Below are 14436 nucleotides of genomic sequence, written 5' to 3'. Positions count from 1 at the left end.
AGGTCCTTTCCTGGCAGAGGGACTCAGCCCTCATCAGATTCTCCAGTAGGTCTGTCACCTGTACTGGGGCATCTCATTCCTGGGTGGTGAGGGGGAACAATTCAGCACCCCTCATACACTCAGGCTCACTCTGAGAGCCCAAACTCATGCCCGTGTTCCCAAGGGGCCACCCATGCCCTGGCCCCAGCAGCAGCCCCTGTGGGCCTGTCCACCATGCTGACCAGTCTCCCACCCTCTGCCACAGCCATGACAACTCTCCTGCTTGGAAACATCTATTTCCTGCCACGTATCATCTATGCCATGGCCACCGATGGGCTTTTCTTCTAGGTGTTTGCCCACGTGCACCCTCAGACGCAGGTCCACATGGTGGGCATCCTGGTGTTCGGGGTCCTCATGGCTTTCCTGGTGCTGCAGCTGGAACTCACAATACTGATCCAATTTGTGTCCATCAGCACACTGCTGACCCACACTGTCATGATCACCAGCATGATCATGCTACACTTCCAAAAGGCCCCTCCCTCCAGTTCCCTTGGCCCAGCCAGCCCTGTGGGCACAGAGCAGGCCTCAGCCCCTGAGGCCAGGCAGCAGCAACCAGCCCTGAGGTCCTATCTTAGCTTCTTGGGTGGGTGCCAGCTTGGAGCCGCCGTGGCTTGGGCACTTTGTGTCCTGGTGGCCTCAGCCATCACTCTGGACTGTGTGCTGGTCTTTGGGCACACGGCCCTACACCTCCCACCACGGGGCTACACCCTGCTGCTCCTGCTCAGCTCCATCATGTTTCTGCTCAGTCTCCTCATCCTAGGGGCCCACCAGCAACAGCACCGGCAGGACACCTTCCAGGTACTTCCTCCAGCCAACACCCATCACTCTCAGCCCAGCCAGCTCCCCTCACCCCTTACTCCTCTGCCATGGCAGGAGGAACCAGGGCTCACAGGGCAGGGGAGGCCAGTGCCCCATCCCCCTCTTTCTGCATGGCTAGTGGACACTTGTCTCTGGAATCTCCAGAGGTGGAGAAAGGCTCTGTGGACTCCCGAGATATAGGCCCCTGGGGCAGCAGATCTTCTCACAGCCCAGTCCGGCCCTGCACTTGCCACCTCAGATCCCCATGGTGCCACTGTCTCCAGCCCCGAGCATCCTCCTCAACGTCTTCCTTACGCTGCAGCTGAGCTACCTGACATGGCTGCATTTCTCCATCTGGCTGATGATCAGTGAGTGGGGGCCAGGCTGGGTCCTTAGGTGGGCTGCAGGAGGAGGGCAAGCAGGGAAGCAGGGCTGGGACCTGCCCCTCAGGCTTGTTGCCCCCCTTGCAAGACTCGTGGTGTATTTTGGCTACGGCATCTGGCACAGCAAGGAGAACCAGCGGGAGCAGCCCGGGTTGACTGCCCCAGGTGACAGCCTGGAGATGGCACAGGACCTGCAGCCCCCCAGCCAGGCACCAGCCCAGGAGCCCGGCTGCATGGAGCAGCCCGCCAGTCCATGAGGATCGCTGGGGCTTCCCTGCCCTCCCCCACCTCCTCAGGAGACCAGCGGGGCTAGCAGCCCCTTCTATCCAGGGCAGCTCGTGTTTCCAGGCCTGCCCATGCTGGAAGGTCCTCAGGACCTCAGCCCAGGTGTCAAGCTTTGAGTCCTTGGGAGTGGGCTGTGGCCAGCATTGGTGTGGTGGACTCTTCGCCCAGTGCCTTCCAGTTTATGACCAACTCCAGCTACCTGGGCAGGTGGAGTAGGGTGAGCAGGGAAGAGGCCTGCAGCCCCATGGATCTACAATAACAACTGCTTGGCCAGCCATGTGGCCTGTCACTGTCTACTGTGGTGTTATTTCTGGTACTGAGTCCTCGCTTGTCCCCGGGACCCAGACGATTGTCCCCAATCCACAGCAAAAGTGCTGAGGTTCTGTCATAGGGACGCACCAGCCCTGGGACAGCCCTGAGTCAGGGACATGGCCAGGCCTGGGTCATGGGGTCATGTCCTAAAGCCAGCTCAGAAGGGAGCTACACACACCAGGCACAGAGGGGTCCCACCCAGGGTGGAGTCAGGGTCCCTCCCAGGCTCCCCACATATGCCCTTGCGGGCAGATCCAGAGAGCAGAACCTGGATGCGAAGGAGGCTGCCCAGAAAGGGCAGTGGAGTAGTGGGGTTCCCTCAGTTTCCCAGGGATCCCAGAGAGCAGGGCATGCGCCTGAGGCCCCAGGGTGTAGAGGCCCACCTGCCCGGGTACACACATCTCTCAGGTGCAGGCCCACATGGCTCCCCTGGGGGTGCACACCCACGTGCAGACTGAGGCACAGCTGGTTCCAAGCTCAGGGCTGCCCGCAGCTCCCCAGCTGCCTCTCCCCCTGCCCGCCCCTCAGGGCTTTGTGATAAAGGCTCAGGACGGACACACGCGTGCAGGTGGGGGCACAAGCGCCTGGGCCTGCTCCAGGTACCTTCCACACTCCTGGTGGCTATCGGTTCCCAGTCCTTGGGGGTCCCCAGGCCCACCCTGCTCCCCCACTGGTCTCCCCAAGGCTACATCTACCATACGTGCCTTCCCCCCCCTCCCTGTTCCTGCCTGTAAGGGCCACACAGGAAGCTGCTGGCTCTGGCAGCTTTACTCCTCGGCTCTCTGCAGCCTTGACCTCAGCTTTCTCTGGGCCCCAAGGACAACGAGGTACCCGTGACCCCGCTCCAATAACCAGGTTCAGGGCTGTGTTCTCTCACCCTGGCCCTTCTGAACCCGCCTCCCACGGACACGGCTCTGGGGATTGAGAGGAGCAGGGACCCGAAGGCTTTCCTGGGGCTCCAGGTGCCAGATGATTCCAGATGCTGCCCAGCCTGAGCCCCAGCCCTGGCCCTCCCCAACCGGGCCCAGCTGCCTGCATGCCCCTGGTCACCAGGGACCCATGGGAAGGCAGCCCCTGTCTTCCTGAGGTGGGTTCCCCCAAATCCCTGCCCCACCCTGGGACCAAGAGAGGGCTTGGCTCCTGCAGCCCCCATCCCTCCTCTCCTGACCATGGGCCCATGGGGAAATACTCCAGCAGGCAGGACTCAGGCCCCCGGGAGGATTCCAGAACAAGAACTAGGCCAGCGTATGGAGGCTTCCATGTCCTCTGTTAAGCACATTCTTTCCAGCCCCTGGGCTCTACCTGGGGTCTTGGTCACAGCGTGGTTCTCAGGCAGTTGCCTCAGGCTGGGTGGGCAGCTGCCCAGACATGTTCTCAAGTGTGACTTTGGGCAGCAGTGACATATGTGTGCAGATATACAGCCTCCCAACCACCATGGCTCCCAGGAGCCTGGTGAGCGGGTTCCAGGGGGGTGGGCTGGGGTCACCAAGCAAACATACAGAAGGTCCCAAAAGACCCCATGCCCACCAACTCAGCCCCTGCCCCCTCCCCATCCCAGCCCCCCGCAGCCCGAGGGCTGCCACCAGGAAGGGGCTGGTGCTCACAAGCTGAGCAGGTTTGGGTCCAAGAGGTGCCTGTGCCCTTGCCTGGGGTCCTAGGGGGTCAGATCATCTGCCCACCGCACTCCTCACTCCTCATTCTCAGGAGAGTGTTGAGAGGGGTGAGTATCTAGATATCAGTCACTTACCTTCAAAAAGTTTCCTGTGAAATCTGTCTAAATATATCTGGCTTACTAGAGAGAGGGAGAGAGAGAGCAAACGGGGCAAAATGGTGAAAAAAAAAACCTCGTGAACTCAGATGAAAGCTATGGGTTTTTATGGTACTAATCTTTCAAGTTATTCTATAGAGTTTTGTAATTTTTTAGATAAAACCTGAAGGGAAAAGTAAAGAAGGCCCCCCCTGTGCCATGGAGGGAGATTCTGGAGGCAGGGTGGAGTGGAGGAGGGACTGGGGTGAGGGGTCCGAGCTGCAGCGGGGGTGAGAGGACACATGGGGTGGAGGCCAAAGGGCTCAGGAGGGAGGCTGGATGGAGCCTGTGCTGGGGGACCTGGAGCTGAGAGCCCCCCCTCCTGCCCTGGGGACCCCTCCACACACAGCAGAGGGTCCAAAGGGATGGGCCTGGCTGGGGTCTGTCCCGGCCGCCACAGGAGGATAGTTGGAGGGGCACCTGGCTGTGGGGCCGCAGCTGAAGTCGTAGCTCCTCTCCTGCAGCTGGAAGGAGTTGTGGGGTTGCCGTTGGAGCCCCCGGTGTCCAGGTCACAATCCCAGATGACATGGATGCCCACAGCCCCGTCCTGTACACAGCGCATCACTGCTCTACCAGCACGCGGGCAGGGACCCTCTCCTCGAGTCCTTCTAGAACCCCGCCCCCAGGGGCCCACCAGGAACACCAGTTCCTCAGAGACCCCTCCAACCCCGGCCACAAGGTCCGCAATGAGGAATACAGGAGGTAGGGGTTGAAGCCTGGGTCACAGTGGTAGTGCTTGAAATAGTGGTGTCCCAAGTGTCCAAGGCATTGGACCTGAGAGGGGGTGAGGCCAGGGGGTCGGGCCAGGCAGGGGACAAAGAGGATCTGGGGCAGCCAGGACCCACCACGCTGACCTGGAGAAGTTGAACTTGCTGAAGGTGACAGTGTTTTTGATGAACAGCATGAAGTTCTCAGCCTGGAGCAGCAGGGGCTTCCTGCAGGTGGGGGAGGTCAGGGGCAGGCTCTGCTGGTCCTGGGACCTGCCCTGGGTGTTGGGGACACTTACACAGGCACAGTGTCACTCTCCATGGGGTGCCAGCCCCGGATCTCACAGGTCCTGTGGGTCCCATTGAACTCCACACACTGGCCTGTTTTTATGCCTTGAAAACACAAGACAAACTCCAGGCCCCCAAGTCTTCACAGGGCCTGGGAAGGGAGTGTGCAGGGGGCTGTTGGCAGAAAGAAGACACACAGAGGCACCACAGGGCCTGCACGGGGGAGCCACACAGGGTCCCAGCACGGCCTCCTGAACCGCCTCCCAGTGGAGGTGCTGGAAGACAGGCCCACAGTTACTGTGGCTGTGCGTCCCCGTCTCCCCTCAGGACAGTCCTCGTCAGCCCAGTGGTTCACAGTGGGATGGAGGGTGGTGAAGTGGTGAGAGAGCAGAGTTGTCCAGGCCCAGGAAACGTCTCCCCTCTGTGACTCAGCTCTGCAGTCCACAGGGACACGCCCTTCCTCCTCTTAGTCCCCAGGGTTCCCTGAGTTTGTGGGCACATGGGAAAGTTGGAGGGTGCGAAAAAAAAAGAGGTGGTCAGAGGGGGGAGGGTGAGCAGCCCCCGGCCAGATCGGGGTGCAGTGCTGTATCCCAAGAAAGAGCGAGACTCCTTACTTCCTGTTAGTTCTGTCCCCGGTGGGGGCAGAAGTGACTCCTCGAGGCCCAGCTCCTCTGACCCAATTCTGATGACAGAATAGGGAAGGTGGAGGGACTCTGGGAGGGTAAGTTCATGCCAAGGTGGGGGTGCTCGGTGTGGCAGACAAAGGGCGGGACCCTCCTCATAGGGGTCTGTAGGGAAGTGGGACCCCACACACTGGCCAAAGGACCACTGGCCAGTCCCTTCCCAGCTTGTTCTGCTGTGAAACAGGGACATTAGTGCCTGCACATGGTCACAGAGTTCTGGGCATCAGCCAGGAGGGGACGGTGGCGAGAATTCTGGGAGTCCCAGACCCCGGAGAGGAAGCATCCTCAAGAGTCAGGCACTCGCACAGACATGGTTCTGCCAGGCAGAGTGTGGACACCACTGTCCAGGGCCCCAGGCTCAGGGGCAGCAGGAGGAACACAGCACCAGGGTGGCAGGCACCTGGGGACTCTGAGAAGCCAAATGAGACACTGGGACTTTGTAGGTGGTGGGACTGTAAGAAGTGGGCAGGGAACAGCATGGGGGCACCTGCTCTGCCTCGCTGTCCCTACCTATGTCCTGAGTCTCCACCCTGCAGGGCCACCATCTCCTCCAACCGGACTCCGTAGTGACCATAATGGGTCCCCACCTCTGCCCTTATCCGCCTCCTTCCAGCAGCCCGAGTGGCCCACCCCAATGACAGACGATTGAGTGCCCCTCCCCTGAGCCCATCTGTGGCTCCCACCGCTGCCATCTCCAGTTCAGCTCCTTCGAGGGGCTCCCAGGCCCCTGTGATCTGGGGCTACCCCCTCCCTGCCCCAGTCCAAATCTAGGCTCCACCCCACTCAGCAGCAGGGAACCCTGGTGGTGCCTCCTCTCACACAGTTGGGGCCTTTGTCCATGCAACCCCTCTGCCTGGACATCCTCTAGATCCCACTCAGCCTTCCATCCTGCAGGAAACCCTTCATGAGGCCCCAGGTTGGCTGACGTGCCTCCCTGGGTCTCCCAGCTGCAGCTTCTGCCCCATCACAGGCCCTGCCTCCCTGGCCGGGCTGTGTGTGCAGGAGCTCCGGGAGGTGAGGAGGGTGGAGTTCTGCAAGCCTGGTCTGGGGGAGGCTCAGCAGGTGTTTGCTGGAGGGTGTGACACTACAAGGAGCACAGAGCATGTGCTGGGAGGGACCAGATGACCAGACCCTGAGAGGAGCTGGCAGGAACTCTGCTATTCTCAGGAAGCCAGGGTGTCAGGTCTGATGAATTACCCAGCCCTGGCAGCTTTGAGGAAAGGGCCAGAAACCTGGCCGTGGGCAAAGAGGGACCTCGTGGATTCCAGAAAACACAGAACTGTGGCCCCAGCACAACTTCAGGACAGTCTACAAACCGAAAATCAACTAGACGTCTCTGAGCATTCAGCAAGGGAGGGATATCGTGTGTGTTTCTGAACGTCAGCACATTCTCTGTGCACGTGCCTCACCTCGTCTGTGGACGGGGCCAACCAGGGACATGTGGCCCCTCCAGCAAGTGGGGGGGGACCAACGACCAGGACTCAGTGGACAGGGGTCAAACAGTACCCTCCAGCCCAGCAAGCGATTCCACGTTGGACTCAATTAAAGAAAGACATCACCATGGAGGGCGGCTCCCAGGGCTACGTCCCGGGTGCCAACTGTTCAGACAAAATCCACAGCTGGGGAACTGTACACGTGAAAATGGTAAATTTTATGTTATATGCATTTTATCACACTAAAAAATTGGAAACAAATTCACAGCTGGGGAGGAGAGAGAGTGTGCTCTGGGACACACGCTGGATCCCTGGGACGCCCCCAGGCGAGAGGAAAAGTTGAGATTTGGGGGAGAGTCTGCATTTCTGCATGAAGGGGCAAGAAGAGGGTGGGCACTCTGCCTTTACCCCAGCTGTAGTGAAAAATACCAGAGATCATAAGTGACCCTGTGCTCAGCATAAGAAGCAGTGTACTGTGTTTGCCCACAAAAATGGAAGCTGCCCCGGGACACATTAACAGAAGCTGCCCCGGGCATAGAGAAAGCGAGGTGATATTCCAGCTTGGCTCTTGCTATTAGAGCCCACTTAAGTATTGTGCCCAGTTCTGGGAGTTACACTGACAACCTGAAGTGTGTCCAGAGGACAGGATGGGGAGGGTCCCGGACACTTCACAGAGAACAACAGTGGAAGGATCTGGAGGCATACTGCTCAGTGGTGCAGAGTCCCCAGGTGGGGCTGGGAGGCCTTGGGTCAGTGACTCAACTTGGCTGGGCCTCAGTCCTCTCATCTTACATAGGGACTGCAGTAATTCCTGCCAGGCAGGGTGTTTTTGGGAGCGAATGAAATGATTCATGAAAAGCAGAGTGTCTGGGATAGGTAGCCCATACTGAGCCCTCAGTCACCCGGGAAGGAGAAGGGGGGACATTCCTGGTGACCCAGGGCTGGTGGAGGAACAGGGACCCACTGGGAGGCTCTCAGGCAGCCTTACCTCTGGGCATCCGCCGTGAACTTGTTCTGGTGTCACAAGGGAATTGGTCACCAAGAAGAACACGTTCTCTCCCTGGAAGGCAAGGGTCAGGGTGGGCCCCTGTTTGGCTTCCTCAGTGAGAGAGGCCAGAAGCTGGCAGCCGGGTCTGTGAGGGAGGGGGTCCTGGCCCATCCAGTCATCAACCCTGTGCCTCAGGAAAACACCTCCAGTGAGGCAAGTTGAGGCAGAGGTGGGAGGCTGGCTGGGATTCTGGCCATTTCTGAGCCCCTGTCCGCCTCTCTGAGGCAAGATATTTTTCATATTCGCTCAAATTCGCTCACCCAGAATTTTCCAAGAGCTTCCTGCTTCTAGGCACTGAAGATCCAGAGCCAAATTGGGCTGGGCGCCCACCCAGGCTAGTGGAGAGTGGAGCCCTCATTGCACACATGGCCAGGGACAAGGGGAGCAGGTGGTGAGCTCTGCCTGGGACAAAGGCAGGGTGGCTGTGGAGACGGGTGGCCTGCCACCTGTGTGCTGTGTGTGACAGCTCTGCACATTTGGGGGGATGCACACCAGGGAAGGGGAGGGGAGGGCTGGGCAGAGGGCAGGGGTGTGGCAGTGGTCAGGATCTACAGGGACTTGGTGGCCACCATCTTGGAGAAGGAACCGTCCCAGGGTGGAAAGCAAGGGCTGGCAGGCTCTGATGGTGTCACCTGTGAGGGCTCAGCCTGGCTGCTGCAGGGAGCGCACCTGGGGGCCCACAAGCAGACCACAGGCACAGCGGGGGCAGCAGGGAAACCCGACAGGGTTTGGGAATGGACAGCAGGGAGGTGGGGAGCTGGGTCCAGCTTTGGTCCTGGTAGACGGCATGGCCCTCAGTGGACGAAAAGAGGCTGCACTGGGAGAGGGAGAGGGTTTCTCCTTGGACGTGGTAGGTGTGCATCAGGAGGCAGCTGTGCGCAGGGCAGGTGGTCACCGGGGCTACAACTGGGACATCAACAGAACAGAGGTGGAAACTGGGGCTGTAGAGGATCTGGGTGGAGGGAGAAGGGGCCAGAAATGCAGGGTGGGAAGAGCAGAGGAGCCAGACCACAGGGCCCCAGGTCAGGGAGGAGAGCACTCAGGAGCACCAGGCCCTGGCCCCCTGCCCCTCCACCCCTCCCTCAAGCTCAAGCCTTGAGTTCCCAGACCCCCCACTCTTCCAGGTGCAGCCTTTGTGAATGCAGTACCTCGGGCCTGGCTTCCTGCTCCGTCCCATTGTCCACCTGGAAACCTCTTACACATCCCTCAGCCGTGTCCAAGGCCACTCCTCTGTCAGGCCCTTCCTGAACCCGGACTGTGACAGCGCCAGCACCCCCTCTGGCATCACATGCCCCTCTTGTACACACTTTCTGCATGGGTGGGGTCAGAGGTCTCAGCACCTGGCAGCAGCACCAAGGCACCCACCTGTGGCAGCTTCACGAACTCAGCCACATCCAACAGCCTGTTCTGCAGCTCCTCGATCTGGGACAAGGAAACCCCTTTGAGTTTGGTGATTACGGAAATCTGGGATCCACGTCCTGCTCCTAGTAACCTTTTGTGGCGAGGAGGGCCCACGTGGGGAGGAGGTGATGGGCAGTGTGGTGTGTCCCCAGCACTCGGTGAGCAGTGGCAGAGCTGGGCCCCACCCACCCAGCCCCTACACACCCTGTAGGCTCCCAGCACAGCGTTCAGGGCCCCTGCCTCTTCTCCAGCCTCATTTCCACCCCAAACACCCTGCACAGGCCAGAAGCCCCGGCCACGCATCAGAGAGCCAATGCTCTCAGACCCACATGCCCACCACCACCTCCTTCCCCAGCCTTCACCCTCCCCTGCCCCAGCCAGACCCAGCTCCCTCCTTAAAGGCTCCCCTGATCCAGCCACAGCTGTGGTCTGTCTCAGCGGCCCCAGGGCTCCAGCTCTCACAGGTGTCAGGGACTACCTCCTGCCCCTCCCAGGGCCTCCTGGGCAGAGTGAGACCCATCCTGCTCTGTGCCCAGAGCCCAACATGGAGCTGGGGACAAGGCCTAGGAAAGGAGGCAGGTGGGCACACAGGAGGACACGAGCACGCGGCTTGCTCTTGTACCTGCTGCCTTGAGACAGACGGAGATCCTTCCTTCTGCCCCCACCCTGTCCCAGCCTGTCGCCTCCACTGCCACCAGTCCAGCCCCTGAGGAGTCACACCCCTCCCTCAGCCCAGCAGGACCAGTCACGGTCCCTCCAGCCAGCTTGCCCAGGAGCCACTCTCTTACCCCACCACGGAGACCATGACCCCGAGCTGCAGCAGCCTCTGTGGGGCGCCAACCTCCCAGTTCCTGGTCATCACCTACCTCTCAGTTTGTAATCCAGAAGCCCCCAGCCGGTCACAGCCCCTGCGGGTCCCATGCCCTCAGCTCCTGCTGGCTGCCAGGGAGCAGGGTCAGCAGAGCAGCTGCAGCCCCAGCTGAACAGGAGGAAAAGCAGGCGCCCAGACCAGGCCAGGCCAGCAGCTGGTAAAAGGACACTCCCACTGGGGGCAGGACCCAGCCCCACCCCCGCTCTGGGCTCAGTCCCCACCCCCAGCTGCCCTGGGCCTCCCTTCCTCTCTGACTCCCTCTGCCTGGCCCTGGGACTCAGCGAGGAGCAGCCCCTCTCCCCTGCCCTTTGGCCTCACTTCCTTGGGCGCTGAGGGGATGACAGGTGTTATAGGTACTTTGAGAGGGGAATAGGAGGAGACAGGAGCCCAGAGGAGCGGCCAAGGAAAGCATAAGGAAGGAGGCACCTCTGAGCTGACACCTGCAGATTCTGAAGTTCTACAAGCACAGCTGGGGAGGAATGTTCCTGGAGGAGGAAGCCGCATTTGCGACGCTGGAGCAAGAGAGAGAACTGGGATCCACAGAGCGGGAGCAGGACTCTGGCTCCAGAGAGGAGGGTGGCTGGCTCTGCAAGGTTCTCAGGACTTCCTGTGCGATGCCCGGCAGAGCTGCCCCACGCCCTTAGCACAGGGACTAAAGCCCGACTCTGGAGTCAGGCACGGTCGCCAGTCCGCGGAAGGGGGCGATGCTGGACCCACACGGGACGGCAGGGGGAACAAGCGCCGGCAAGGCGCCCAGCCCTGCGCCTGTCCCGTGGTGCACGCCCTTCTGTGCCCTGGCCAGGAGCGGGGTCAAGTGCAGTGCCCGCCAGCGGCGGTTTCTGCGGCAACAACAACATGGGGTTGCTGGGGCGAATGCCCCAGGTGAGCGCTTCTCTACTGGCTGCCAGGGGCACTTGTTCACTGCACGCCACATTCGTTGGTCCATGCAGCCGGCGGTTCCGCCAACACCCCCGGATGTGCTCTAGGAGAGTCCTGGCTCAGTCCCAGCCTCAGTGCCCAGGACGGTGAAATGGGCGGAACCATGAGGGGTCCCTGTGAGAGGTCTGGGGAGAACAAGGAGCAGGAGGAGGTGGCGGTGGCAGCTGCTGGGCGTCCTGCGGGGGTCCCAGAGGCCGAGGAGGGTTCAGATGCGGATTCAGACTCTGACATGAAGACAGGTGTCCCAGGCACCTTGGGGGCTTCTAGTTAGGAGTGGAGGGGACAGGCTGGGTCCGAGGGGGCAGGGGAACCCTGTCCAGCAGAGAGTGCATCCCTCTGTGGGACCCCTTCACGGAGGCCGGCGGCCCCTCCAACCCCAGGCCCTCCCAGAAATGCTCTTGGCAGCATCATTTGTTCCACTCTCAGAACCCGCTTCCAGAATGATGTTAAAATGCAGAAACCTAGCCAAAAAGTCTAAAAAGGGGTGCCCCACTCCTTCCTGAAATGGGATCAGGGCTGGGTTTTCCCAGCCCACAGGAAAAACTAAACTGATGGACGTATAGAACTTAGAATTATTTCAGTGTATTCCCCTATAAAATGTTCATAAATCACGTGTGATATCCAATCCAATAGAAAAGACACAGCATGCACACAGTGTCAGACAGGCAGGGTCCTAAGCTTGGCTCTGCCGGGATCAGCTACTACTCGCTGTGTGACTTTGGGGAAAGGATTTGCTTTCTCTGAACCTCCATGTCCCCATCTGTATATGGGGCAGGAGTCCCCACTAGCACAGGAAGTAATGCCTGTAGAGGGAAACAGGCTGGGTAGTGACAGAGGGCAGGAGAGGAGGCAGGCGACTGTGCCTGGGGAGGGGGCCACATGGACCCCTGTGTCTATCAGGCGCCCACTGGCTTGGAGAACTGGTCAAGGACGCCCTCCACCTGAGGTCTTGCTGGGCCCACAGAGTCGTGCCTGCCCCCTGCTTCCTGCGCCAGGGACGCACCCCAGAGTTGAGCCTGTGGCACCGTGGCCTGGGGCCCCAGGTACCCCTGGAGGGACCTTGGGCCAGGCATGGAGGGGAGGACCTGGGAGGAGCAGCCATGGGAGTGGCCCTCCCTGAGCCCATCCCACACATTCCCCAGCCTTGCTCTGTGCCAGGTATGTCCCATCCCCCATATCTGGGGGACAGTGGGACCCGGGCTCTGATGGAGATCAGTGTAAGTGTTGGGGAGCCTTCAGGGGACCCTAATGCACTGAGGGGTCAGGGAAGGCTCTAGGAGGTCTGGTGGAGCCTAGAAGGAGAAGCAAGAGACCCCTGGGCATGTGGGAAGGAGTTGGCCTTCCAGTTGGAGAGCATCGAGCGGGCTCAGCCCTGGCAACAGGAGCCCGGGTAGTGACAAGCTATGTGTGGGACCTTCAGCTCTGGGAAGGGCCAGGCCTCTCAGACCCCTCGGTGCCATGGGGCCACGGGCTCTCCCTTCTGCATTGACCTCCAATCCCCATGTCAAGTGGCTGGATTCCATACAATAGGCTCTGTGGGGCCGGTGCAGAGGCCCTGGCAGGTGCCCTGAGCAAAAGCAACAGCATCTATGGTAGGTGCTAATCCAGAGACAGGTGGGCAGGCTTGAGTCTTCCCTTTCCTGAGGGGTGTCGACCTCCCCCCCAGCCAGGCCTTCTATCCCTGGGCCTGCTGGTGTTGCTGGGAGAGGGGCCTCATCACAGGGTGGGGTGGGTGGGGGTGGAGTTAGACCCTCTGTGGTCCACACAAGGCTAGATGCCACTCCCTTCCTGAGCCACCCCACCCATCCACCCCCTCCTCAGCTGGACAGCACCCCCTGCAGACAGTGGCTTCCCAATGCCTGAGTACAGCGTGGGAGAGTCCTTTGGCACAGAGAGACGGGGGCTGACAGTGCAAGAGGAGGGAGAGCTGAGTGGGAGTTTGGCGGGGCTGGATCCAAAGGCCGCCTCTGCCAGCAGGGTGACCCTGGGCAAGCAGTTCAACCTCGCTGAGCCTCAGTTTCCAATCTCTGAAATGGACCAACAATGCCGCTTAGCCCTCTGGGTTGTGATGAGCATTAAAAGCTCGGCAGAGTCTGACCCACATAAGTACTCTGTGCAGGGCCATTTAGGCTGTCATTGACAATCTCCAGAGATGCAGCCATGAGGGATTCTGCTGGGGGTTATATTGCTGCCAGGGTGGAGTCATCAACAGTGTGGCTGCAGCCCCATCACAGCATCCTCCACAGCACCACAAAGGTGGGGGTTTAGTCCCTTGACAAAGAAGCTTGTGGGCATGTGGGGTGGGGGTGGGGCATCCAGCAGATGGGTTGCAGAGTTGCCATGCAACCCCAGGACAGTCCGCCTGCAAAGCCCCTGCCACTGCCTCAGGCCTGGAGGTTTGTGGGATGGAGGAGGGTGGAGGAGGGTGGTCTCTGACTTTGGATCCCACTGACTGGGGTGCTGGCCCCCAGATGTGGAGCTGTCAGAGAACCAGCTGGGAGCGGTGGCCGCCCAGGCTGTGTGTGTTGCCCTTACGCTGAACCCGGCCATGCAGAGAGTAGAGCTGGCAGGGAACGGCCTGGAGGAGCAGGCGTCCAAGTATCTTGCTGAACTCCTGCTGGCCCACACGGGCCTGAAGTCCCTGGACGTGAGCTATGACCAGCTGAGTGACCCAGCATGTCCCATCCAGCCTAGGCTACTGTGGGGCCCATCATCCTGGGGCAGGGGCAAGTGGAGGTTGGCAGGACCACTCTGAGCCTCAGGGAACACACATTAACAAGGTCGTTCTCCATGATTATTGGTGCTACAAAAGAAACAAACAGGGCATGATTCTAGAGAAGAATGGGCATCCCTGCTTGGGTGGGTGGCAAGGGAGGCCTCTGTGAGGAGGTGACATTGAAGCTGAAATGTGCAGGGTGGGGAACAATCAGACATTGCAAGACCAGAGGGAGCACATTTGAAGCAGAGGAACAGTGGACATGCAGGCCTGTTTCTCAGACTGACGGACACCAGTGTGACTGGGCTATTGGGCCAGGGCAGAGTGGCCAGGCTGTGGGATGGAGAGGTGAGGGGGTTACAGGACTACAAATCATGGCAAAAGGCATAAAGATTCTATTCTGAGTCTGTGGAGGACAACAGGGGGATTCCCTGATCTCACCACATTCTCTCATGCCCCAGGGCCTTGGCATGGGCAGTCTGCTTTGCAAGGTACCTGCAGTTCTACCTGTCTATCCTCAACCACTCCAATCAATTATAAGAATCACTTTGGACCGTGGGTTAGGAATAAAGATTCCTGAGCCTTGGACCTGCTGAACCAGACTCTTGGGGGCATGCCTGTGCATCTGCATTTTAGCTGGTGCCCCAGGAGATTTTCCTGATTGAGAAATTTTGGGAGTCACTGCTCTGTCAGACTGCTTAGAGCACATGGAGCGGCACCAGCCTT

The 14436-nt window shown here is 60.0% G+C and overlaps 1 long non-coding RNA gene and 2 pseudogenes across 2 annotated transcripts; 2 read left to right on the top strand and 1 right to left on the bottom strand.

The window, feature by feature from the left end:
• Nucleotides 1-1477, top strand: part of LOC131398386 (cationic amino acid transporter 4-like) — an 83221-nt pseudogene extending 81744 nt beyond the window's left edge.
• Nucleotides 1-14436, top strand: part of LOC131398597 (leucine-rich repeat-containing protein 74B-like) — a 71567-nt pseudogene that overhangs the window by 43713 nt on the left and 13418 nt on the right.
• Nucleotides 3731-5021, bottom strand: LOC131398416 (uncharacterized). 2 transcript variants are annotated; one of them, XR_009216876.1, is made up of 3 exons: nt 4918-5021; nt 4479-4724; nt 3731-4088 (listed from the first exon to the last, which is right to left on the bottom strand). It is a non-coding gene; the product is annotated as an uncharacterized LOC131398416 (long non-coding RNA). The 2 variants fall into 2 exon arrangements; XR_009216875.1 differs by lacking the exon at nt 3731-4088 and adding an exon at nt 4272-4398.

The sequence above is a fragment of the Diceros bicornis genome, chromosome 35, assembly GCF_020826845.1.
Source record: "Diceros bicornis minor isolate mBicDic1 chromosome 35, mDicBic1.mat.cur, whole genome shotgun sequence".
Lineage (NCBI taxonomy): Eukaryota > Metazoa > Chordata > Mammalia > Perissodactyla > Rhinocerotidae > Diceros > Diceros bicornis.
The sequence above is the reverse complement of the archived record's forward strand: the minus strand, read 5'-3'. Positions and strand labels throughout refer to the sequence as shown.